General features: G+C 44.1%; 1 long non-coding RNA gene across 1 annotated transcript; it reads left to right on the top strand.

Moving 5' to 3' along the window:
- Positions 1-201: 201 nt before the first annotated feature.
- On the top strand, positions 202-11,627 carry LOC138750794 (uncharacterized). The gene is made up of 3 exons (XR_011349509.1): positions 202-1,187; positions 1,470-1,770; positions 11,500-11,627. It is a non-coding gene; the product is annotated as an uncharacterized lncRNA (long non-coding RNA).
- The last annotated feature ends 5,738 nt before the right edge of the window (positions 11,628-17,365 follow it).

Below are 17,365 nucleotides of genomic sequence, written 5' to 3'. Positions count from 1 at the left end.
GATGCATCTGATCCCTCTACGAATGTGTATGACAGTAAACTCATCACATGTCCATGGATCCCAATTTTAAATGAACCTTCAACAGGGTAGAGAATTCCAAGGATATTACATTTTCATTAAAGACATTTCTTAAAGTCCAAGCAGCTGATCAGTTATTGGGAAATTGTGACACGTGGTGTTCAGCTCCTTTGCATTATCCTCTCTCGATCCGTGCTGCTGTGTCCCCTCATAATGTTGTAAGGCCATCTTCTTTTTTTCCAATGAGAAAGAGATCCATATTCAAACGTTCCTCCTATCACCCGGTTAAAACATCCCAGAAACAAATCTGATAATTTTTGTGCACTTCTCATTCTTCAGATAAGGAAACTGGACACATGACTCCCGATGTAAGATGAGCAAGACCATTCGATGTGAAATTGGAGTGTGCGCGCTACTGTGAAGGGTGGAAAGAAGGACACACACTCAAGAAATCAAAGTTAAAGACTCCTTTATTACACTGGCAGCTCTACTTCTATTCTCTCCCTGCTGCTGTCGACTGGAATTATGTCATATCAGCGCCGGCCTCCAATTAGTCAGTATTCCTGTCCTTGTTGATTACTGTTGTGCGGGTTGTCCCCTGGGTCGAAAGTTGTTGGTCCCTGTTGACTCTGCGTGGTCATCAGGTTCGTCAGTCATCTTGTGCACAGGGGGGATCCCAGTTAGCATGATCCCCCACCTCCCCAGAACCAGTGATTGGAGCGCTGTTCGCTGCTTTTGATCGCCTATATCTGCGTCATGGGGGCTGAGTGGAGACCAATTTGCTGGCTTGAGGTGGTCGATGGTTAAAGTCTCTTGCTTCGCAACAATATCCAGCACACTTACCGTGAAGTGTGGAATGAACGATACACACCCAAGAAGTCGAAGTCAAAGACTGGTTTGTTGAACTGGCAGCTCTGCTTATATACTCTCCCACTGCTGAGGACAGGTCTTTTGAGACGGCAGAGCCAGCCTCGGATTGGTGGGTGTTCCCACCAATGCTCATTGCTTCCCGCCGTGCAGGATGTCACCTGGGACGAAGGTTGTTGGTTCTCGTGGGATCTGCTCAGTCACTGCGTTCGTCAGCCATCTTGTGTACTGGTTTGCATCCCGGTTAGTGAGCCGCAACAACCATATATTGTGGAAGAATATGGAGCCCATATTTACAAAGGGTGGGTGTGAATATTTAAATGAAACTTTGACATTCCCTTTCTCCTTAAGGCCTCAGTTTATGAAAAGGAACATTAAAGTAATCGGCGCTCCTGTTTGGGGGGTCCCTTGTCCTCATTTTTCTTCTTTTTTCTTTTGGCATGGGGATAGAGGGGGGATGGGGTGGTTTATGGGGGGGGGGATTTCTTTATTCTTTCTTTTAACATGTATTTATATTTGATTTGTATTATTATTAATTGTGTGAATTCTTTGTGGATTTACAAATATTTTTTTTAAATGATCAGAAGACATTCCACTGGACCTAAAGAGGCCTAGAGCAACACTGGGGACACCCTCCTGCCGCCCACCCCCCCACCACCCCAAATATCAATGTGATCCACTACGATCATTGACAAAATCATCGAGGACCCCTTCACCCGGCCAACAGCATCATCCAGCTATTCCTGTTGGGAAAGAGATCCAGGAATTTTAGAGCCGGTACCACGAGGCCCAGGAACAGCTGCTTCCTCCAAACAGGGAGAACGTGGAACAATTGATGAGCTGCTCATACAAATACTCCTCCACTCTGCTATATATTCAACAATAGTGAGTTATTTTTCTGGACATGCTCCACATGTATTATTTGTCTGTTGTGTGAGGGCTTGGTTTTGTGTTTGCGTGTGTTTACCCCAAGAACTCTGTTTTATCAGGTCGTACTTGTGCTATCCAAGGGTAATAAATTTGAGGTTGTACTTTGGAGTGGGTGCAGAAGAGATTTCCTGGATCGGAGAAAGTATCTCATGAAGTAAAGTTGACTGAGTAGGGCTTTTCTCATCCCACTACCACCACCCACCCCCCACCACTCAGCGAAATTGACTTTATTCACAAATTATTTCCAAAGAGGAAGGCTGTTCCAAGTCTTTTCTCCTCCTCCTGTTGTATCCAGATATTCCCTTCACTACATATTGCTGCATACGTCTCTGTTTACCTTCATTGCCACCACTTTGATACCGTGTGGTTACAGCTCCCCTCTGCTGTTGGAGGAGTTCCCCTTGGTCTCAGCCTCTCAATGCCCGGTAATGAGAGGGTTATGATCCATCCCCATAGTGCCTTCGTTTTGGCTGTGCCAAGCCTCCATCCATCCCTCAGCATGTACTCCTGCAGCCTGGAATGTGCCAGTTGGCAGCGTTCCCTCCCCAACATCTCCGCTTGCTGAAAGACTGACAGGTTTAACGTAGAACACGAGAGCACAGTACAAGCATTTCGGCCCTCGATGTTGTGCCGACCGATGTATTCCAACCAAAATAAAAATAACTAACCCCTTCCTCCCTCATAACCCTCCATTCTTCTTTCATCCATGTGACTCAGAGACTCTTAAATGCCCCGAAGGTTTCAGCCTTCACCACCACCCCAGTTCTTGGGCTCATCCTATGTCCCTGACCTGGTAGGCATACACTGTATCCCCTCCCCTTGTCACCCTCCTGCTGCCCCCACCCCGAGCCAGAGGTGAAGGTGGTTTCTCAGCCGAGGAGCATATCTGGGAGATGAACCTCAACTGCATCGAATTCAGGTTCCCGCAGATCAAAGCAGGTCCGTGGGCCAAGATGAGTGACCCGATGGTGAACTGGAGATCCAGGGGTGGTCTCCGTCCTCTGGGTCCATCCTCAATACTGTCCCCTGTCACCCACCAGGCCCATCCCCAAAGCCCCCATCTCCCACCAGGCCCATCCCCAAACCCCTCCCCTGCTGAGATCGTCCCCAAAACCCTGTTCACCCCCGATCCTGTCAATAAAGTCCCTATCCCCCACCAGTCCCGTCCCCAAAGCCTCTGTCCCCCACTGGGCCTGTCCCCAATGCTCCGCCCATTGCTTGGACTGTCCCCAGAGCTCCTGTCTCCCACCAAGACCTTAAACAAGCCACTGTCCCTCAACATGCCCAGCCCGTCCCCGCACCCCCACCCCAATTGATCTGCAACCAAAGGCCCATCGCCATCAGGTCTGTCCTCCCACCAGACCGGTTCCCTCACTGGGACCCTCTCCAATCGATCACCCATCACAACTACCCCACCCCAGTTCTTGAACCTCCCCCTTCCCCACCCACAGGCCTTGGAATCAGAGCTGCTCCTGGGACACCCAGACAGTGGAGATGTGGGGAGGGCAGTGATCCATCTCCTTCCTGGTGGCAGCATTCCATACCTTCACCAAATTGGGGAATCCCCTGACCCTTGGCACTGGGTCAATTGACCCATCTGAGCCAGGCCTCTCTCTCCCCCCACCCTGGAGAATGTGGCCCAATTCAGTTGGCTGCTACAGTACACACTGCCCTTCAACTCTTGTCCCAGGACTCCTGCTCCCACTTGTCCTTCAATGAGCTGTGTGACTACAGCCAGGAGCTTCCCCCTCCTCATTACCCTTGGCCCTGTGGGTAAGTGGGTGGGACATGACGAGGGGGTTGTAGGTCATGGAATTGGGGTAAGAAAGTTTGGGTGAAACCTGGGAAAGAGAGCGGTGATCAGCCGGCTGTGATCATCCGGTAAAGATTGTGTCAGGCATTGAAGACGGAGTCAATGCAGTCCCCTGCCGGGTCCATTCCCCACCGGGTCCATCTCCAAAACTCTCCACCAGGTCGATCCTCAATATTATCCCTCGCCGGGACCATCCACAATCACGTCTGCACTGGGTCCAACCCCAATACCGTCCCCTGCCGGATCTGTCCCAAATACCGTTCCCTGCCGGGTCCATCCCCAATCCTGTCCTCGCTGGGTCCATCCAAAATCCCGTCACCCGACAAGTCCATCCCCAATCCATTCCCCCGCTGCATCCATCCCTAATCTCTTCCCCCACTGGGTCCAACCCCAATACCGTCCACCGCCGGATCAGTCCCCAATACCATCCCCCATTGGATCCGTTACCAATCGCATCACCACCGGGTCCAAACAAAATCCAATCTCCCTCTGAGTCCGTCCACAATACCATTCCCAACTCGGTCTGTCACTAATTCTTTTGTCCAACAGGTCCTCCCACAAACCCTATTCCCCACTTTTCCCTCCCCCAAAGCCCCTGACCCCCGCCAGGTCCATTCCCAAAGCCATTGTCCTTCACTGGCTGGTCCCCAAAGCCCCCGCCTCCCCACAAGACTCATCCTGAAGCCCCAGCCCTCCCCTGGGCCTGTCCCAAAGGCCCATTCCCCATCATGTCTGTCCTCCCACTGAACCGATACTCTCACTTGGCCCATCTCAAATCGATCACGCATCAGAACTGCCTCACCCCAGTTCCTGCACCTCCCCTTCCCCCACCGACAGGCCTTAGAACCTGTGCTACTCCTAGGACCCCAAGACGGTGGAGATATGGAGAGGGCAGAGGTCCAATCTCCTTGCCAGTGGCAGCATCCCAGTCCTTCACCGAGCTGGGGAGTTCCCTAAACCTTTGCACTGGGACATCTGTCCCATCTGAGCGAGTCCTCTCTCTCTCCCCACACCCTGGAGACTGTGCCCCTGTACAGCTGGCTGCCACAGTACACACTGCTCTCCACCTCTTGCCTCAGGACTCCTGCTCTCACTTGTCCTTCGACAAGCTATGTGACTACAGCCTGGACCTGCCCCCACCTCGTTACACTTGGTCCTATGGGTAAATGGGTGGAACATGACAAGGGAGTTGTAGGTGGTGGAATTGGGGTGAAAAAGTTTGGGTGAGAGCCAGGAAAGAGAGTGATGATCATCCGGCCAATTAGAGGCATTGGGGACAGAGTCACTGGGGAGGGGTCAGAGCCTCAGGGAAACAAGGGCCCTGGATTTGGTAGCAATCACAGCTCATGGAAAGTAGGAGGAAGAATCCTGGGAATCATTGAGTGTGGCAAGGTTAGCGTCGCGGTTAGAACAACGCTGTTAAGGGGGCAGCAAGCCGGGTTCAAATTTGACACTGTCTCTGGGGAGTTCTACATTCTTCCTGTGTCTGCGTGCATTTCCACCAGTTGCTCCTGGTCCTTCCACCATTTAAAATGTACCAGGGGTTGTAGGTCATTGGTGTAATTGAGTGGTTGTGGCTCATAGGCTGAAAAGGCCTGTTTCCGGGCTGCATGTGTCAATCTAAAATCACCATCTAAAATGATAGTCCAGCCTGTCATGAATTTTTTAAATATTCAATTCAAAAGACTGGTCCAGATAGACAACTCCGAAACAGTCCTTTTAGCCCATCTTTTCTGATGGCCAAGCTGCTTGCAAACAGTCCATATCCCTCTCAACCTTTTCATTCCACGGACCCATTCAACTCGCATTGCTTTGTCAATCTCACGGCCTGTGGGAATAAATTATTTCCCTGCCTGTCAGCCTGATTTTGTTCCTCCATATCTCCTTCCTGATGGTAGTGGGTCAAAGATGCTGTGTGCTGGATGTCTGCGGGTCTAATTACAGGCCCCATCCCTGGACAGTCAGAGGCCCCTTGTCTCAAAGTCCCATCCATGTGGCCTCTCACTCAGCAATCCCTCGTCGGAACACAACTACCCCCTCCTTACCTACCCCTACCAGCCCTTAGTATCCTCATGACAGTTCCAGGCACCTGTTATGTCGACCCTTGATGACCTGCGCCAGCTCTAATTTGGACCCTGCCTCACCTAAACCATTGGAATAACCAGCGCCTTCTACCCTCGAGAGCCCGAGGGAATCCGTACCCTCAGCAGTGTCCTGCTGGTGCACAATCGAATGCCCTCCATCCCCTTCCACGGGTTCCCTGCTGTTATCAGGCTCCTGTATGGACCCCACCCTGGCAAAACTAAGAAGAAACCTGTAAAGGAACTTTATCTTTTTTTGGTATAACTGTAATTATTGCATTGGAACAAGACTTGGGTAATCGAAAAGTGTCATAAATTTGTTGTGAAACATCCTTATATATAGGAAATATATCAGCATAAAAAGTTTTATTAAACTCTATAGAAAACCCATCTTCACCAGGTGCCTTTCCATTTGGCATATCTCTTATGGCCGTTTCTATTTCCTTTTCTGTAAAGGATTTATCTAACTCCTGTCTATCTTCTTGATTCAATTGTGGCAATTTAATATTTTTCAAAAAAGAATCTATAGCATCCTCAGTTACATCTTTACATTCTGAAGTACATAATTTTTAATAAAAATTACAAAATTCCTCATTAATTTCCTTTTGACTAAAATTAATACCCGATTTCTTTCTAATTACTGGTATAATTCTACATAATTGTTCCTTTTTTAACTGCCATGACAAAACTTTATAAGATTTCTCACCCCATTCATAAAATTTATGTTTAGTTCGGTTCATTAAACATTCAAACCGATAAGTTTGTAATTCATTATATTTAAATTTTAAATTAGTTAACTGATTCTTTTGCGTTTCAGTAGCATTTTTTTTGAAATTCTTTTTCAGTAACAGTTATCTTTTTCTCTAAATCTTCAATCTCTTTAATTCTCTCTTTCTTTACTTTAGAAGCATAACTAATAATTTGACCTCGTAAAAAAGCTTTCATTGCATCCCATAAAACAAATTGACTAGAAACAGAATTAGTATTATTACTAATAAAAACCTCAATTTGTTGTTTTAAATAACTAATAAATTCCGTTTTTTGCAGTAACATAGTATTGAATCTCCATCTTGGAGCTCTCTGAACATCCTGTCAACTCTGATATTCTAATAATAATAATCAATGGTCCGAAACCAGTCTTGCCTTATAATCCACAGATGTAACCCTATCCTGCAAATGTGCTGAAATTAAAAAATAATCAATTCTAGAAATCATTCTGTTTTCAAAAGAGAGGATACAAATAACCTCCCAAGGATGTTGGGAAACATAGAGACTAATGCAAGGGAGGAACTGAAAGAAATCAGTATCTCTAAGGACATGGTCTTGGGGAAATTGATGGGATTGAAGGCAGATAAATCCCAAGGGCCGGAAAATCTACATCCTAGGGTACTTAAGGAAGTGGCCATTCAGATAGCAGATGCTTTAAGAATTATTTTCCAGAACTCAATAGACTCAGGATCAGTACCCATGGATTGGAGGGTAGCTAATGTTACCCCACTATTTAAAAAGGGGGGTAGAGAAAAAGCAGGGAATTATAGGCCGTAGAGCCTTACTTCAGTAGTGAGCAAAATTATGGAATCCATTATTAAGGAGGTAATAGCGGAGCATATGACTAGCAGAGAAGGGATCGGACAGAGTCAACATGGATTTACAAAAGGTAAATCGTGTTTGACAAATCTATTGGAATTCTTTGAGATGGTGACAGGTAAAATAGATGGGGGAGAGCCAGTGGATGTGGTGTACCTGGACTTCCAAAAGGCCTTCAATAAGGTCCCGCATAAACGACTGGCTTCCAAAATCAAGGCTCATGGGATTGGGGGCAAAGTATTGATGTGGATTGAGAACTGGCTGGCAGGTAGAAGACAGAGAGTTGGGATAAATGGCTTGTTTTCTGAGTGGCAGGCGGTGACCAGTGGGGTGCCACAGGGATCTGTACTGGGACCCCAGCTGTTCACAATTTACATTAATGATCTGGATGAGGGGATTGGTTTTAATATCTCCAAATTTGCAGATGACACTAAGCTAGGAGGGGTTGTGTGCACGGAAGAGGGGGTCAGGAAGCTCCAGTGTGATTTGGATAAATTGAGGGACTGGGCAGATACATGGCAAATGCACTATAATGTGGATAAATGTGAGGTTATCCACTTTGGTAATACAAACCGGAGGACAGATTACTATTTGAATGGCAATAGATTAAGAGATGGGGATGTGCAGAGAGACCTAGGGGTACTTGTACACCAGTCTCTGAAGGCGAGCATGCAGGTACAGCAGGCGGTTAAAAAGGCAAATGGTATGTGGCCTTCATATAAAGAGGGTTTGAGTACAGGAACAAGGATACCTTACTGCAGCTGTACAGGGCCTTGGTGATACCCCACCTGGAGTAATGTGTGCAGTTTTGGTCACCTTATCTAAGGAAGGATGTTCTTGCAATGGAGGGAGTGCAGAGGCGATTCACCAGGCTGATTCCTGGAATGGCAGGAATGACTTATGAGGAAAGATTGAGCAAATTGAGATTGTACTCGCTGGAGTTTAGAAGATTGAGAGGGGATCTCATAGAGACATATAAAATTCTGGCAGGACTGGACAGAATGGATGCAGATGGGATGTTTCCAAGGATGGGAAAATCCAGAACCCGGGGCCATGGTTTGAGGATAATAGGCAAACCATTTAGGACCGAGATGAGGAGGAATTTCTTTACCCAGATGGTGGTGAATCTGTGGTATTCATTGCCACAGAGGGCAGTAGAGGCAGGTTCATGAAATATATTTAAGAGGGAATTAGATATATTTCTTCAGTATAAGGGTATTAAAGGTTACGGAGAGAAAGCGGGGACGGGGTACAGAACTTTAAGATCAGCCATGATCTCGTTGAATGGCGGAGCAGGCTCGAAGGGTCGAATGACCTACTCCTGCTCCTATCTTCTATGTTTCTATGTTTCTATCCCCATTATACCTACACCTCACTGTGATCCTGTATATACATCACTGTTAAACCTTTTAACTGCTCTGAACCCAGTGTCACAGTTTCTGTCCCAGTCTACCGTACATCACCATTAAACGTTCTCCACACTGTGAACACAGTGTCACTGAATATGCAACAGTGTGACGTGAATCATCGTTAAACTTCTTCCTCACTGTGAACCTGTTGTCACAGTATCTGCCACAGTTTATTGTACATCACTCTTAAACCTTCTCACTACTGTGAACTCGGTGTCACAGTACCTGCCTCTGTCTACTGTATATCACTGTTAAACTTTCTCCCCACTGTGTAACTGGTATCACAGTATCTGGCTCAGTCTACCGTACATCACCGTTGATCTATCTCTCAACTGTTAATCCAGTGACACTGTATTTGCCATATTATATCGTACATCACCATTAAACCTTTTCCCCATTGTTGACTTGATGCCACAGCATCTGCTGTTGTTTATTGTACATCACTGTTAACCTTTCTCATTGCTGTGAACCCAGTGTTACAGTATCTGCCACAGTATATCGTACATCACTGATGAACCTTGTTCCTTCAATATTTCCGAATAAAAATAAGGTCAGATTCTGCGTAAAAATATCTCCTATAACTTGTTCCATTAATGTTGTAATTCTCCCCAAAAAGATCTTGCATTAGGACAAAGATAAGTTGAATGCAAGAAAGTTGCAACATCTTCACCACACCTAAAACATTGATCTGATAATTCTGATTTTATTCTATTCAATTTCACTGGTGAAAGAAGTAACTGTGGAAAAAAAACTAGTTGTGAATTCCTTCCTCACTGCTGCAGTGTGGAACTCTGGTCAATAGTTCCAGACTGCTGAGTTGAAGTGAATTAATGCAACTCCCCTGGATCATGTGATCTCTATTGGAAATCAGCTTCCTGAGGAGCTTTTCAAATCCAATAGCCTGAATCACCTGACTCGAGGTGCAGCTTTCAGATAAAATCCTTGCTGACATCTGCTGACATGACTGATGTAAAAACAATTATACTGAACTAATTTATGTCTTGCATTGAGATCCTTATACGGATGTCCCCATATTTGCCAATCAATTAAATTATTCAGATCCATTTCCCACCTTTGTCTCAACTTATGAACTCCTCATTTAAAAGTTCCTACTTGTAATAAAGATGACATCATCAAATATTTTTTTTTAACAATTCCTCTTATAAAGAATTTCTATTTCAGTACAACATGGTTGGTCCTAACTTATCCTTCAAATATGCTCTAAGTTGGAAATAGCAAAAAAACTTGCGATGAGTATACGATATTTATTTCTCAGTTGCTCAAATGACATTAATTGACCCCTTTCATAACAATCTTCAACATTTATAATTCCCTTACGAAACCCGCTATCCAGAAATTGATGATCCTTTGAAAAAGAAATGAGGATTTTGAATCAAAGCAATTCTGGGAGATGTACATCCACTTACACAAATTACATCATTTATTTTATTCCATATATTAATCAAATGTTTCAACAATTGTGTATCTTTATCACCAACCATTAATTTTGATTCCCAGTTGTACATAAATTCTTCTGCTTTTCCCTCTCCTATTTTATTTGATTCTATTTTAACCCTTTCAAATAAAGAAGCAAGAAATCTCATTTGAGCTGCTCCATAACAATTTTTAAAATGAGGAAGCTGCAGTCCTCTCAATGCAGAATTTCCATTGGGTTATTTGTAACATGGGATTCAATCGGAAATGGGTTCATGTGACATAAAACCACAATGCAGACTGTTTTCTAAGAATGGAATGCAAGAGGAGGGTTGTCTAGGTCTCCAGCAGGATATAGATCACAACATATAGGAGCAGAAGTAGGCCCGTTGAGTCTGTTCCACCATTCTTCCACTCAGTCCCACTGCCCAGCTCTCTCCCCGTTACCCTTAATTCTTTGACATATCAAATACCTCTTAATCTCTGCCTTAAATACATCCAATGACCTCACATGGGTTTCACGACCCATTGACAAAATCAATTTTTCCACATTTATTTTAAATTGACACCCTTTTATCCAGAAATTATGCTCTCCTGTCCTAGAATCCCCTACCAATGGAAACATCTTTGCCATATGTACTCTGTCCAGGCCTTCCAGCATTTTAAATGCCTCTGAGGTCCCCCTTATCCTTCTGTACTCCAACTAGTACAGTCAAAGACGTGTACGGTTACATGATATTATGTCTTGTTGATATTTACCACACGGGAAGGTTCTTGTTGGTTTTCAGATAGAGGTGTGTTGTTCAGGGAAGAATTAATGTTTTTGTGATTCAACGTACCAGCATCTGAAGTCTGTTATCTCTTCAGAAAAGCTTGATAGCTTTAGCATGGAGCAGAGCTGAGCCACGACTTTGCAGGTATTTAAGGGAGTGTGTGGGCAGGGTTTGTTCTGGACCAACAATCTCACCAAATGACTCTGCTTGAAATCAAGATTCAAACCATTTTGAGGAATACAACAGGAATTGTTCAACAAGAGCCTGGTGTTCCCTGAGGAGTTTTCTTTCAATAGTGGAAATGATTTTTTTTTTAAAGCCTGTTAATATTCCTGATACAGATCTTTGTATTTAACTTTCAGGTTGCTATCTGTTGTTAACTTGGAGGCCTTTAATGGGGTGACTGGGTGGAATTTTTGCTTTAACCAAGCAGTTCTCTTGCAATTTTCCAGCTGTTGGATGCAATTCAGTTGCTTGCAAGTTTAGCAAGTGGGATTTTGATGTGAAATTGCAACTCACAGCGTCATTTTTGTGTTTGAAAATGCCAATGTGAAAATTTTAACTTTGGTCTCCTTGGTTTGCTTAAGTTTACAGAGGAGACGTTGGGTCAAGCTGAGAAGACAGAGTTGGATGCCCATTTGGTGAATCGGGTGGGCAAAGCATTAAGCACAAAACGAGGGGCTGAAAAAATAATGAAGCAGACTGAAGTGCTGTTGAACCAAACCCAGGTAAAGAATTTCATTTTGTGCAGTCTACTTAAGAGACCAAACGATTTGGGCTTTTAGTGGTGACCTATTTAAATGAACAAAATCTGATTAGAATTGAAGTTTATGGAATGTTTGGAAGTTAATGTTTATAATTACGATAAATGAACAAATCAATGAGCCTGGTGTAACAGTATCTGCCTCTCTCTACTGTACATCACCGTTAAACCTTCTCCCCAATATGAACCTGATGTCAAAGTATCTGACACTGTTAATCGTACATCAATGTTAAACCTTCTCACGAATGTGAATCCTGTCTCAAAGTTTCTGCCTCAGTCTATCGTACATCACTGTTAAACTTTCTCCCCCCTGTGAACCTGGTGTAATAGAATCTGCCTCAGTCTACCGTCCATCACCGTTAAACCTTCTCCCCACTGTGAACCTGGTGTCACGGTATATATCTGAATTTACAGTATATCACCGTTAAACCTTCTCCCCCCTGTGAACCTGGTGTAATAGAATCTGCCTAGGTCTACAGTCCATCACCGTTAAACCTTCTCCCCACTATGAACCTGGTGTCACGGTATATATCTCAATTTACAGTATATCACCATTAAACATTCTCCCCGTAAACCTGGTGTCACAGTATCTGCCTCAGTCTACCGTACATCACCGTTAAACCTTCTCACTATTGTGAACTTGGTGTCACAGTATTGATCTCAGTCTATCGTATATCACTGATAAACCTCTTCCCCACTGTGCACCCGGTGTCACGGTATCCATCTCAATTTACCGTACATCACTGTTAAACATTCTCCCCAATGTGAACATGATGTCACAGTATCTGACACAGTTTTAAGTCAATCACTGTTAAACCTTCTTACTCCTGTGGAATCCATCTCACATTTTCTGCCTCAGTCTACCGTTCATAAACATTAAACCTTTTCCTCCTGTGAACCTGGTGTTAAAGTATCTCCCTCAGTTTAATGTACATGACCATTAAGCCTTCTTACTGCCCTGAACTCAGTGTCACAGTATATGCCAAAGTCTACTGTACTTTACCGTTAAAACATCTCCCCACTCTGAACCTGGTGTCGCAGTATCTCACACAGTTTATCGTACATGACTGTTGAACCTTGTTAATGTTGTGAACCCATTGTCTCATTATCTCTTATCAGTCTACCATACATCATCGTTAAACCTTTACACATCTGTGAATGGGTGTCACTGTATCTGACACAGTTTATCGTAGATTACTGTTAAACCTTTTCACTGCTGTGAACCCAGCGTCACAGTAACTGTCTCAGTCTACCGTACATCATCGTTGAACTTTATCCCCACTATGCACCTGGTGTCACATTATCTACTTCAACATACCGTAGATCACCGTTAAACCTTCTCCCCATGTGAACCTGGTATCACAGTATCTGACACAGTTTATCGGACATTACTTTTCAACTTTCTCACTTCTGTGAACCCAATGTCACAGTAACTGTCTCAGTCTACCATACATCATTGTTGATCATTCTCCAGCTGTGAACCTGGTGGCAGAGTATCTGCCTCAGTCTCCCGTATATCACCATTAAACCTTCTCCCCACTGTGAACCTGGTGTCACTGTATCTGCCTCAGTCTACCATACATCACCGTTAAACATTATCCCCATTGTGTACCTGGTATCACTTTATCTACCTCAACATACCGTACATCACCATTAAACCTTATTCTCATGTGAACCTGGTGTCACAGTATCTGACACAGTTCATAGTATATCACTGTAAAACCTTCTCACAATTGTGAATCCTACTATAAAATAATGCACCCCTTCTAAGTCTCGCTGTATTCAAATCCCACCTATTTTAAAAATTCCAAAAAAAAGAGAAAAATCAATCCCAAAACAAGTTACTCAAAAGTAGTAGCCCCCTAAAAATCTGGGTATGGTAAAGTCCACAAGTGGCAGGTGACTAAAGGACTCAGTGTCACCCACCCCCAGTCAGACTTTCACAAAGTCCTGAAACAAAAACATTCAACCCAGTGATTCCAGTCCCACTGATTGTTCAGGATCTTCAATATCGAGAAGACTTTGCGTCAATTCAACTTTTTTCCCATTCTTTCCATATTTTCCAATCTTTTCATTTTCATTCCCATTGACCCTTTTCTTCGGTGACAATGGTGACGATCACCCATTTCCTCAAACATCTGACAATGAATTAGCAAATATTAAAGGATCATGGTCATCATCAAAAAACAGAGATTGAAAATTCCCATAAAAATCTTTCAATACTGCCGCATAACGAAAAGCAAATTTTTATCCCTTTCGCCACAATACTTCTTAGGCTGAATTAAATTCTCAATCTCTTCTGATAATTTCTTGACTCAGATCTGCATTAAAAAAACCCTATTATTTTGAACCATTATTGAAGCCTGATTTTGCCGTGTTTTCTGCACCACCAATCGGAGGATCATCTCTCTGTCTTGATATTTAAAACAGCGAATCTAAACTGCTCGTGGTAATTGGCCTGGAAACGGTTTCTTCCTTAACTCTCTGTTCGCTCGATCTAATTCCAGTCCATCTGGAACAAATTAGCTGCCCTACACTTCTGGGATCCATTTCTTCAAAACCTTCACTGGATCCGAACCTTCCATATCTTCTGGAAAACCTACTATCTTAACATTATTTCTACGACTTTGGTTTTCTAATGAGTCAAACTTCTTCAATAATTCCTTCTTCTGAATCCCCCAATCTACAAAAGGATCTTCCACTATTTCCATTTTTTCTCTATTACGCTCCACTTGACTCTTGCATTCAAGAAAGCCTCCTCAATCTTTTTAAAATGATTTTGCACAGTATCCACTGATCGTGTCCATCTCGTAACATCACTCTTAACTACATTAATATCTTGCTTCATAAAAGTTATTTCTTCACACACAGTGTTCATTTTAGTTTTCATTTCTGAAAATCCTTGAGTCATCTGATGAGTCATTTGCATTGATATATTTGACATATCTTCCATGAGCTGAGCAATCCCTTCCAGAATTGGAAACACAGAATCCAGTCCAGGATCCATCACCTCCATTTGAGGCTGACCTTCTTTTGCCACAGTCCCCAGTTCTTCCAATTCTAATGAAATTGAGCATCTTCTTCCTCCATAGCAATAGGTCCTCTTCTGGAGCTGCTGCAGGTCTGGACACCTGGCACAGTGTGCCGACCTCGTCAGTTCACTGTCGCTCAGGCTCCCCCACATCCCACACCTTCTCCAAAGGTTTGTGGACCCTCGACACACTGTGCATGCCCGGTAGGGCCACCGACTGCACAGGTGCGTCTTCTGATGTTACACTGTACCTCTCCTGACCACCAGGCAATGCTGCAGGCTCACGTGCCTGTCCTCATTCAGCTGGCTCGCCCTCACGCCTGTGTTCACGAGTGCACAAGTCGAAACCGCTGAACTCATCGCTAAGCTGGCGCCGACGAAATACTTAGCCGGGCAGGAGTCGTCTGAGGCTTGGGGACTCCAGTCGACAACTCCGTTGCTTCAACTTGAATTCGGCCTCAATTCTTCAACTCTTTTGTAAGGTAATTTCTTCTGGAACTGAGTTTTCGATTTTTTCACATTTGTAGCTATTTTGATCCTCCACAATTCCAAAGCCTATAAACAGTATTTTTAATCACTTTTACAACTTTTAAAATCGAGCATTTAATAGTCTAACTGGGGATGGGTGGAACCACACGTCTACCCTCTGCGCCATCTTGTCACAGTATCTGACACAGTTTATAGTAAATCACTGTTAAACCTTCACATTACTGTGAATGCTGTCTCTTAGCTTATGCCTCAATCTACCGTTCATCAACGTTAAACCTTCTCCCCCTGTTAACTTGGTGTTAAAGTATCAGCCTAAGTTTACCACACATCACCATTAAACCTTCTCCCCATTGTGAGTCCAGTTTTACTGTATCTGCCACAGTTTATCGTACATCACTATTATACCTTCTCACTACTGTGAACTCGGTGTTACAGAGCCTGCCAGTCTACCGTACATCACCAGTAAACCTTCTCCTCAATGTGAGCCTGGTGTTACTGTATCTGCCACTGTTTAGTGTACATCATCATTAAAAATTCTCCCCAATATGAAGCTGGTGTCACTTTATTCGCCAAAGGTTATCGTACAACTCTGTTAAACATTTTCCCCACTATGAACCCGGGGTACAGTAACTGTCTCAGTTTCCCATACATCGCCAATAAAGCTTTTTTTTCCCACTCTGAGCCCAATATCAATGTATCTACGTAGTCTCCTGTACATCACCATTAACCTCCTCCCCACTGTGAACCAGGTTTCACAGTATCTGCCACAGTTTATTGTACATCATTTTTAAACCTTCTCACCACTGTAAACCTGGAGTCACAGAATCTGCCTTATTCTACCATACATCTCTGTTTAACCTTCTCAGGACTGTGAACACAGTGTCATAGTATCTGCCAAAGTCAACTGTACATCACCGTTAAACATTCTCCCCACGTTGACCCATTTTTCACTGTTTTTGCCACCATTTATCGTACATCACAGTTCAGCCTTCTCCCCGCTGTAAACTTGGAATCACAGTATATTCCACAGTTTATTGTACATCACTGTTAAACCTTCTCACTACTGAAAACTTGGTGTCACAGTATCTACCAAAGTCTACTGTATATCACCGTTAAATATTCTCCCAACTGTGAACCTGGTGTAACAGTGTCTGATACAGTTTATCGTACATTACTGTTGAACCCGCCAGATAAGCTCCAGATAGCGAAAGAGGAGTTCTCGCATCTGCAGGAACTGGGGATCATTCGTCGCTCCGACAGTCCTTGGGCCTCGCTGCTCCACCTTTTCCCAAAAGCCTCCGATGGCTGGCGACCCTGCATAGATTATCGACGGCTTAATGACACGACAGTACCTGACCGTTACCCCATCCCTCACATTCAGGACTTTATGGCCAATCTGCATGGTGTGAGAGTATTCTCCAAGGTCGACCTGGTGTGCGTGTATCATCAAATCCCATTGCACCCCGAGGACATCCCCAAAACGGCCATCATCACCCCCTTTGGCTTGTTCGAATTTTTATGCATGCCTTTCAGGCTCAAGAACACCGCCCAGACCTTCCAGCACCTCATGAATACGGTGCGCAGGGATTTGAATTTCGTGTTCATTTATCTGGATGACATTCTTGTCGCCAGCAGAGACTGGGCACAACACAAGTCTCACCTGCACACCTTCTTCTCCCGACTGGCCGAATTCAGCCTAATGATCAGCCCGGCCAAATACCAGTTTTGTGCAGAAGAAAATTTGGATGGGATGAAACTAATCCAGAATCCATTACACAAGATTGGAAAAATTAGATTGAGCGTCTTCAAATACTTGGAAGTTTTGACGTCAACAGACTTTGGAGTGGCCACATTTGCTCAGTTACACCATTTTTCTGATGTAAGTGAAGATGGTTTTGATCCTGTCAGTTACTGAGTCCTGTGAAATAACCAGGTGCGAGTAGATGGTGGATTTGTAATGGGAAAAGCCAGAGTGGCTCCATTAAAGTCAGTCACAAGACCTTGAATGGAATTGACTGTTGCTACTGTGGTGAGCAAAATGGACGCTATGTTAAGAAGAGAATTACAGATGGAGTTAGCAGATCCTGTGTTTTGGACTGATAGAACATCAGTGCTTAAATATATTAATAATGAAATCATGAGGTTTCATCTCTTTGTGACTAACAGAGAG

This window comes from Narcine bancroftii, unplaced genomic scaffold (assembly GCF_036971445.1).
Source record: "Narcine bancroftii isolate sNarBan1 unplaced genomic scaffold, sNarBan1.hap1 Scaffold_269, whole genome shotgun sequence".
In the NCBI taxonomy this organism is placed as follows: domain Eukaryota; kingdom Metazoa; phylum Chordata; class Chondrichthyes; order Torpediniformes; family Narcinidae; genus Narcine; species Narcine bancroftii.
The sequence above is the reverse complement of the archived record's forward strand: the minus strand, read 5'-3'. Positions and strand labels throughout refer to the sequence as shown.